A 7790-nucleotide genomic window follows, 5' to 3' on the forward strand; every position below is an offset into this window, starting at 1 on the left:
CCACATTCAATAGTCGTGGATCTATTTCAACTTAAAATAAGTCCAGATTGTGATCAAAACTTGCATAATTAACCGCAGTGTTGATTTTCAAGAAAAGAAGTCACTCTTCACTTTTACTTCATACTACTGAGCTGGTAATTTGGCAATTACTTTTCGAACAGCATTTCTTTCCCTCCTTTGTCTCATGATCTTTCATGCTGATTTAAAAAAAAGATATCAAACTGATTCTAGGGTCTATTAAGTGCGAATCAGGAAATTTGAATCAAGTAACAGCATGTTTACTGGAGGGACGCAGGAGCTGAGAATTAATAAAGAAATCCTGGGATTGAGGAAGAAATCGGAGAAATGGTTTAAGTTCAGCTGAAACTGAAAGCAAAATATTTCTAGTTCGAACTTTCTTTTTCCATAAGATAGGAAGTGCAGTGAGGCACGGTGTTAGTAATGGTTTCTCTCACAGTGCTAGAATGTAAGGGAGGTTGCATCCATACAGATTGAGCTAATAAATAGGAAGAAATCCCTGGTATGAATTACAGGCTAACGTACAATGGGGAGTAAATGAAAGGAGAGATCTGCAAACAGTCCGGGGGGAACTGCACGAGCAGCAGGCAACAATACCGTATGATTCTAATTAGCCCAACAAACACTAGAAAGAAATCATTCTTGGTACTTGTGCCAGAACTAGGCAGTCATCATTTGAGGCTAAGGGGTAAACCTTTTAGAACTGGGGTGAGGAGAAACTTTTTCACCCAGAGAGTGGTGAATGTGTGGAATTCACTACCCAGAAAGTAATTAAGACCAAAACATTGTCTGATTTCAAGAAGGATTTAGATATAGCTCTTGGGGCTAAAGGAACCTGGGATATGGAAAGAAGGGGAGGATCAGGATATTGAATTGGATAATCAACCATGATCAAAATGAATGATGGAACAGGCTTGAAGGGCCAAATGGCCTACGCCTGCTTCCAGTTTCTGTGATTCTATGTTTCTACCTGCCAAAATTGGGGTAGCTGTCTCACAGACAGCCTGACATAATTGTATTTGCACAAACCTCCTGCTGATTATCATATGCTACCATCCCCACCATCCCCCTCCACCCCTCAGATGATATATCAGTACTCTGCCTTTGTTGAACACCACTTGGAGAATACTCACATTGAGGGTGGCAAGGGAACAACAGGAACTCTGGACAGGAGACGTCAATGTCCATCACCAAGAGTGGCTCAATAGCACCACCACTGACCAAAGCTGGTCAAGTCCTGAAAGACACAGCAGCCAGACTGGGTCTGTAGCAAGTGTTGAGAAAACCAACAAGAAAAGAAAATCTACTTCAGCTCACATATGCCAACCCACCTGTCACTGGCACACCTGGACATGACAATATTGATAGGAGCAACCAGCGCACATATCACGTTGGGTATATGAACCAGGATTCTCCCCAAAACATTCTAAATTTCCAACTTGTGGGAAAATGGGAGTAAATCTCACTAGTTTTTTAGTGTGATTTCCAGAATGGATCTCCCACAGTCTGTGAATTGCAGAGCGTCCTGGCATGATTCACTCTGAAAATCATTGGGCTGGCAGTGTAACACTGAATCACTGTGCTTGGACCAACCTGTCAGCGTGGAGATCGACACAAGTGCAGTGGCCTTGCATTGCTGCCCTCCCGATCGCTGCCCTTCCTGATCACTGGCCTTACAACAAACACCACCGCCCTTCCAACCAGCCTCCATCTCCCCGACCCCCCCCACCAGCACACCCGTATAATCCCTATCTTTCCCAACAGTCCCCCGTCCCCCGATAAGCTCTCTCCCTATTGATGACCAGCCCCAACACCCTGACAGTCATGACACCCTGCTCCCACCAAGCCAGAAGGCCATTTCTGATTGCCCTCTTTCCTCCATCTGCCGACAATCCCAATGCAGTTTGCCAGTGGTCCCCCCCACCCTTACTGATCGGCCCCTGTGTTTTTAGATTTCCAAAAGGTGTTTGATAAGGTGCCTCACAAAAGGTTGCTGCAGAAGGTTAGGGTGCACGGAGTTGGGGGTAAGGTGTTAGCGTGGATAGAGGATTGGCTGTCTAATAGGAAGCAGGGAGTTGGTATCAATGGGTGCTATTCTGGTTGGCGGTTGGTGACTAGTGGAGTGCCGCAGGGATCGGTGCTGGGGCCTCAACAGTTTATATAGATGATCTGGAGTTGGGGGCTGAGTGTAGGGTGATGAAATTTGCTGATGACATGAAGATGAGTGGAAAAGTAAATTGCTTGAAGGGTGTGGAAAGTCTGCAGAGAGATCTGGATAGGCTGACCGAGTGGGCGAGGACCTGGCAGATGGAGTATAATGTTAGCAAGTGTGAGGTTATCCACTTTGGTAGAAATAATAGTAGGAGGGATTATTATTTAGAAGGTGAAAAGCTGCAGCATGCTACGGTACAGAGGGACCTGGGGGTCCTTGTGCACGAATGGCATAAACCCAGTCTGCAGGTGCAGCAGGTGATCAAGAAGGCAAATGGAATGTTGGCCTTTATAGCGAGGGGGATAGAATATAAAAGCAGGGAGGTCTTGCTGCAACTGTAGAGGGTACTGGTGAGGCCGCAGCTGGAGTACTGTGTGCAGTTTTGGTCACCACACTTGTGGAAGGATATATTGGCCTTGGAGGGAGTGCAGAGGAGGATCACTGGGCTGATACCGGAGATGAGGGGGTTGGACTATGAAGAGAGACTAAATAGACTGTGTCTGTACTCATTGGAGTTTAGAAGGATGAAGGGGGGATCTTATAGAGACGTATAAGATAATGAAAGGGATGGATGGGGTAGAGGTAGAGAGATTCTTCCCACTTAGAAAGGATAGCAGGACTAGAGGGCACAGCCTCAAGATAAGGGGGGCGCAGTTTAGATCAGAGTTGAGGAGGAACTTCTTCACTCAAAGGGTGGTCAATCTCTGGAATTCTCTGCCCGTTGAAGTGGTGGAGGCTACCTCGTTAAATATATTTAAGTCACGGGTAGATAGGTTTCTGATAGACAAGGGAATTAAGGGTTATGGGGAGAAAGCGGGAAAGTGGAACTGATCCACTTCAGATCAGCCATGATCTTATTGAATGGCAGGGCAGGCTCGAAGGACTAGATGGCCTACTCCTGCTCCTATTTCTTATGTTCTTATGTTCTATAGGCCCTGCCCCTTCTGATCCCACCCCCTTGGCACTGTCTTATGCACAGTGGGCTGTGACAATGTGCCCCGTCAGCAGTGTCAGTTTCCCCTTGGGCAGTGCTAGAGGGCCAGGCACCCTTACTTACACTGACACTTACTCCCAAACTCCTGGGGCGGTGGGGGGTCGGGGGGTGGGGGGGGGGGGGGTGCGGGGGGGGTGGGGGGGGGCTGCGTTCAATGGTTTCTTTTCCCTCCAGCGGAGTTAGGCTGCTTGTTCCCATTAGTGGGGAGCAGGAGTAAATCCTGCTGAAGTGAACCATTCCTGACAGAGGCAGGGTGGGGAAACATCAGCAGACCTGGAGACTTCAGTCCCGGGCCCAGGCCCACTAATCAGATGCAAATGCCGATTTCAAGATGGAAATCAGCTCCTCGCTGGAAATCGGCGTAGAGCTGACTACGCTGATAATCTTGGTCATGGAGGATGTGGCACCCAGCAGGAAGCCTGCAAAACACCCAATGCTGATGTCTTTCAATCCACAGGACTACTAGAGCAGCACAGTAGGCTAGGAGATTCACACCCATGGACCTATCTTCAGAATGAGGATACTATTCATTGTGTTGTGTGGCACGACATCGCTGTCCAAATGGATAGGTTTAGAATGGATTTTGCAGCTCAAAACTGGGTATGTATGAGCTGCTGCAACATTTTAGAATTGGAGAATTGTTTGCTGGAATTGATTTGATTTATTATTGTCAGATTGTATTTGTGTCGAGATACAATGAAAAATAATGCGTGCTATATAGAAAAAGCACACCGTTCATAGAGTACATAGAGGAAAAGGGATAGAGTGGGTTCAGAATATAGTTTGATTTGATTTATTATTGTGGCCTGTATTGGGACATGGTGAAAAGTATTGTTTCCTCCCCTAGTCCAAAGATGTGCGGGCTAGGTGGATAGGCCATGCTAAATTGTCCCTTAGTGTTAGGGGCTGAGCAGAGTAAATACATGGGGTTATGAGGATAGGGTATGGGTGGGATTGTTGCCGGTGAAAACTCAATGGGTTGAATGGCCTCCTTCTGCAGGGATTCTATGATACCTCGTAGGACAATTGTGCATGAATCATTAACACCTCCAAGTTATGTACCATCTTGACTTAAATTCACATTGCCCTGCCTTTTGTTGAAATTCTGGAGCTTTTGACTTAACAGCACCTCAATGATATGAATAACAGAACTATTAGTTTCTGAAGGGAAAGAAAAACGCACATGATTTAAATGGGAATTTTGACTTGTGCTCAGAGCTGCTTGCTGCATCGGTAAAAGGGATGTTAAAACCAATTTTAAATTGTAGGTTTCAAGAACACCTGCCCGAGGCATTGTCGTCCACCTTGAATGTGCAGATCAGCTCTGATCACATCACTGGGGCCTACTTCATAATTTTGGCCTGAGCCTGAGATTGGAAATACTGGGTGCTGTACCTAGTGAACTGTGGGCCAGATGAGGCAGCTAAGTTTTGTTTTGGGTTTTCTTGTGGGTCAGGAGGCAGGAGTGACCCTCAACACCTCACAACAAAGCGTTGGGCCTCTTTGCCTCTTCGCCTAATGCCTTCGCTTTGCCATTTAGCTGACTCCTGTTGACATTCCTGCAGCTCCTTCACAGGGTCCTCCTCAATTTTATTTAGCCGGTCAGTTAGTGCTTCCCTGCTTCCAGTTTCAGGTTTATTAAAAGCAGCAATGTCAGTTTTTATGCCTGAGCGACAGTTTGCAAGTCTACCACGTTGAATGAGCCAATAATGAGTGGGTAGGTTTAAATGACGAAATAAATAATAGTGATTACAAAGGCAGTTCAACTGTGTCATTGCATTTGAGCAATAGCTGTTTGCTGATTATAAATTTACAGTTAAGATCATTGTTAGAGATAGATATAAGTTGCTGAGTTTAAATTAGCATCAGTACCCCTTCATAGCTGCTTACTGGATCACTACCAGTGTTATATCGCTAATCTATACATTAAAGTCTATGGGGGCGATTCTCCCAGCTTGCTGCACTGCTTTTGTAGTGCAGTGGGTCAGGAGACTCAAACAGAGGCCACTTAGCAGGCTCCTGCTGGGCGCCATGCCCTCCACAAGTCTCTAGGAATCGGATTTACAATGCCAACAGCTCCGCACTAGAAATCAGTCTGGAGCTCATAGAGTCATAGATGTTTACAGCCCAACTTGTCCATGCCGCCCTTCTTTTTCAAACCCCAAAGCTAGTCCCAATTGCCCACATTTGGCCCATATCCCTCTATACCCATGTTACCCATGTAACTGTCTAAATTCTTTTTAAATGACAAAATTGTATCCACCTCTACTACTACTCTGGCAGCTTGTTCCAGACCTCACCACCCTCTGTGTGAAAATCTGCCCCTCTGGACCCTTTTGTATCTCTCCCCTCTCACTTAAACCTATGCCCTCTACCTTTGGGAAAAGATAATGACTATCTAACTGATCTATGCCCCTCATTATCTTGTAGGCCTCTAAAAGATCACTCATTGTGGGAGTAAACTGAGCACCCGGAGGAAACCCACACGGACATGGGGAGAATGTGCAAGTCCATACAAACTGTCAGCCAAGGCCAGAATTGAACCTGAGTCGCTGGCGCTGTGAGGCAGCAGTGTTAACCACTGTGCCACCATGTCACCTTGAAATTTGTGCAACTTGTATGAGCTGCTATGGGTAAACTGGTTATCCTACCTTCCTCTGGGAAATATTTTTGACTATCCAAAATATCAGACAGTTGCACCTTCATCTGTAGAGGCACAATCCATCCCATCCATATCCTTTGCACTTAGATAAATGTGCCTTCCATGCTTTATCTTTATCTGTATCTGAATCTGGACTAACTGGTTGACATCTCACCTCCCTTAAGCTCACATCTGAATGACATGCTTATATCTGTCTGATGTCAGTGTTTATTTAAATTATTTAAATTTAAATTCTCTTTCAGAGATGTGTTTTTTGATTTTACAGAGACATTTGCTTACATGTATGAGACAAAAATCATATCTTGTACTTCAAAAACTATTACAATTAAGAACTAAAGAGTGCAGGCTGCTGATTAGTATCAAATTTTTTTTTTGAGAAAGTGACCAAAGAGGTGGATGGGGGTAAGGCAGTTGACGTGGTATATATGGACTTTAGTAAGGCGTTTGATAAGGTTCACCATGGAAGGCTTCTGCAGAAAATGCAGATGTACGGGATTGAGGGTGATTTAGTTAATTGGATCAGGAATTGGCTAGCAGATAGGAGACAGAGGATGGTGGTTCGTCATGGAGTTCGGTTACAAGTGGTGTGCCTCAGGGATCTGTTTTGGGGCCACTGCTGTTTGTAATTTTTATAAATGATCTGGATGAGGGTATAGTTGGGTGGATCAGTAGATTTGCTGATGACACCAAAGTCGGAGGAGTGGTAGATAGTGAAGAGGGGTGTCATAGTTTACAGAGAGACTTGGACAAGTTGCAGAGCTGGGCCGAGAGGTGGCAGATGGAGTTTAATGCGGAAAAGTGTGAGGTAATTCACTTTGGCGGGAATAACAGATGTGTAGAGTATAGGGCTAACGGTAGGACTCTGAATAGTGTTGATGGATAGAGGGATCTAGGTGTATGTGTACATAGATCCCTGAAAGTTGGGAATCAAGTAGATAAGGTAGTTAGGAAGGCATACGGTGTCTTGGCGTTTATTAGTAGGGGGATTGAATTTAGGAGTCGCAACGTCATGTTGCAACTGTACAAAACTCTGGTGCGTCCGCACTTGGAGTATTGTGTGCAGTTCTGGTCCCCACATTATAGGAAGGATGTGGAGGCATTAGAGAGGGTGCAGAGGAGGTTTACCAGGATGTTGCCTGGTATGGAGGGGAGGTCCTATGAGGAGAGACTGAGGGATTTGAGGTTGTTTTCGTTAGAAAGAAGGCAGCTAAGAGGGGACCTTATTGAAACATACAAGATGATTAGAGGTTTAGATAGGGTGGACAGTGATAGCCTTTTTCCTCGGATGGAGAAAGCTAGCATGAGGGGGCATAGCTTTAAATTAAGGGGTGGTAGTTATAGGACGGATGTCAGGGGTAGGTTCTTTACCCAGAGGGTGGTGAGGGATTGGAATGCCCTGCCTGCTGCAGTTGTAAATGCGCCTAGTTTGGGGGCGTTTAAGAGATCCGTGGACAGGTTTATGGATGGAAAGGGATTGGTTTAGGTTAGAGGGTCATTGCTTTTTTAATCGGTCGGTGCAACATCGTGGGCCGAAGGGCCTGTTCTGCGCTGTAATGTTCTATGTTCTAAAATATTATTCTTTATATTTTTAATTTTCAAAGAAAGTGCCAAGTTCCATTAACAAGTCTGTATGCCTCCTGTTACAAGACTTGAGTTTGTCTGGTATCAATCACCTATCATATTTCTACCAATGTTGCTGATAGCTGCCACATTATTGAAACACCAGCATCTTGACGTGCCATGGTGCACATTTACTTGCTAGCTTCTGAGACCTTGGTTAAGAATGGAGTAGTACAGAGGTTCTAATCAGGAATGTGCTCAAATTTAATTAAAGAATTTCTCTGTGTAATGACTTCAATCGGGCCTTTGAGATTGGCCTATTGGAATATGAACTCCCTGAATAA

The sequence above is a fragment of the Carcharhinus amblyrhynchos genome, chromosome 8, assembly GCF_965287045.1.
Source record: "Carcharhinus amblyrhynchos chromosome 8, sCarAmb.v2.hapA, whole genome shotgun sequence".
In the NCBI taxonomy this organism is placed as follows: domain Eukaryota; kingdom Metazoa; phylum Chordata; class Chondrichthyes; order Carcharhiniformes; family Carcharhinidae; genus Carcharhinus; species Carcharhinus amblyrhynchos.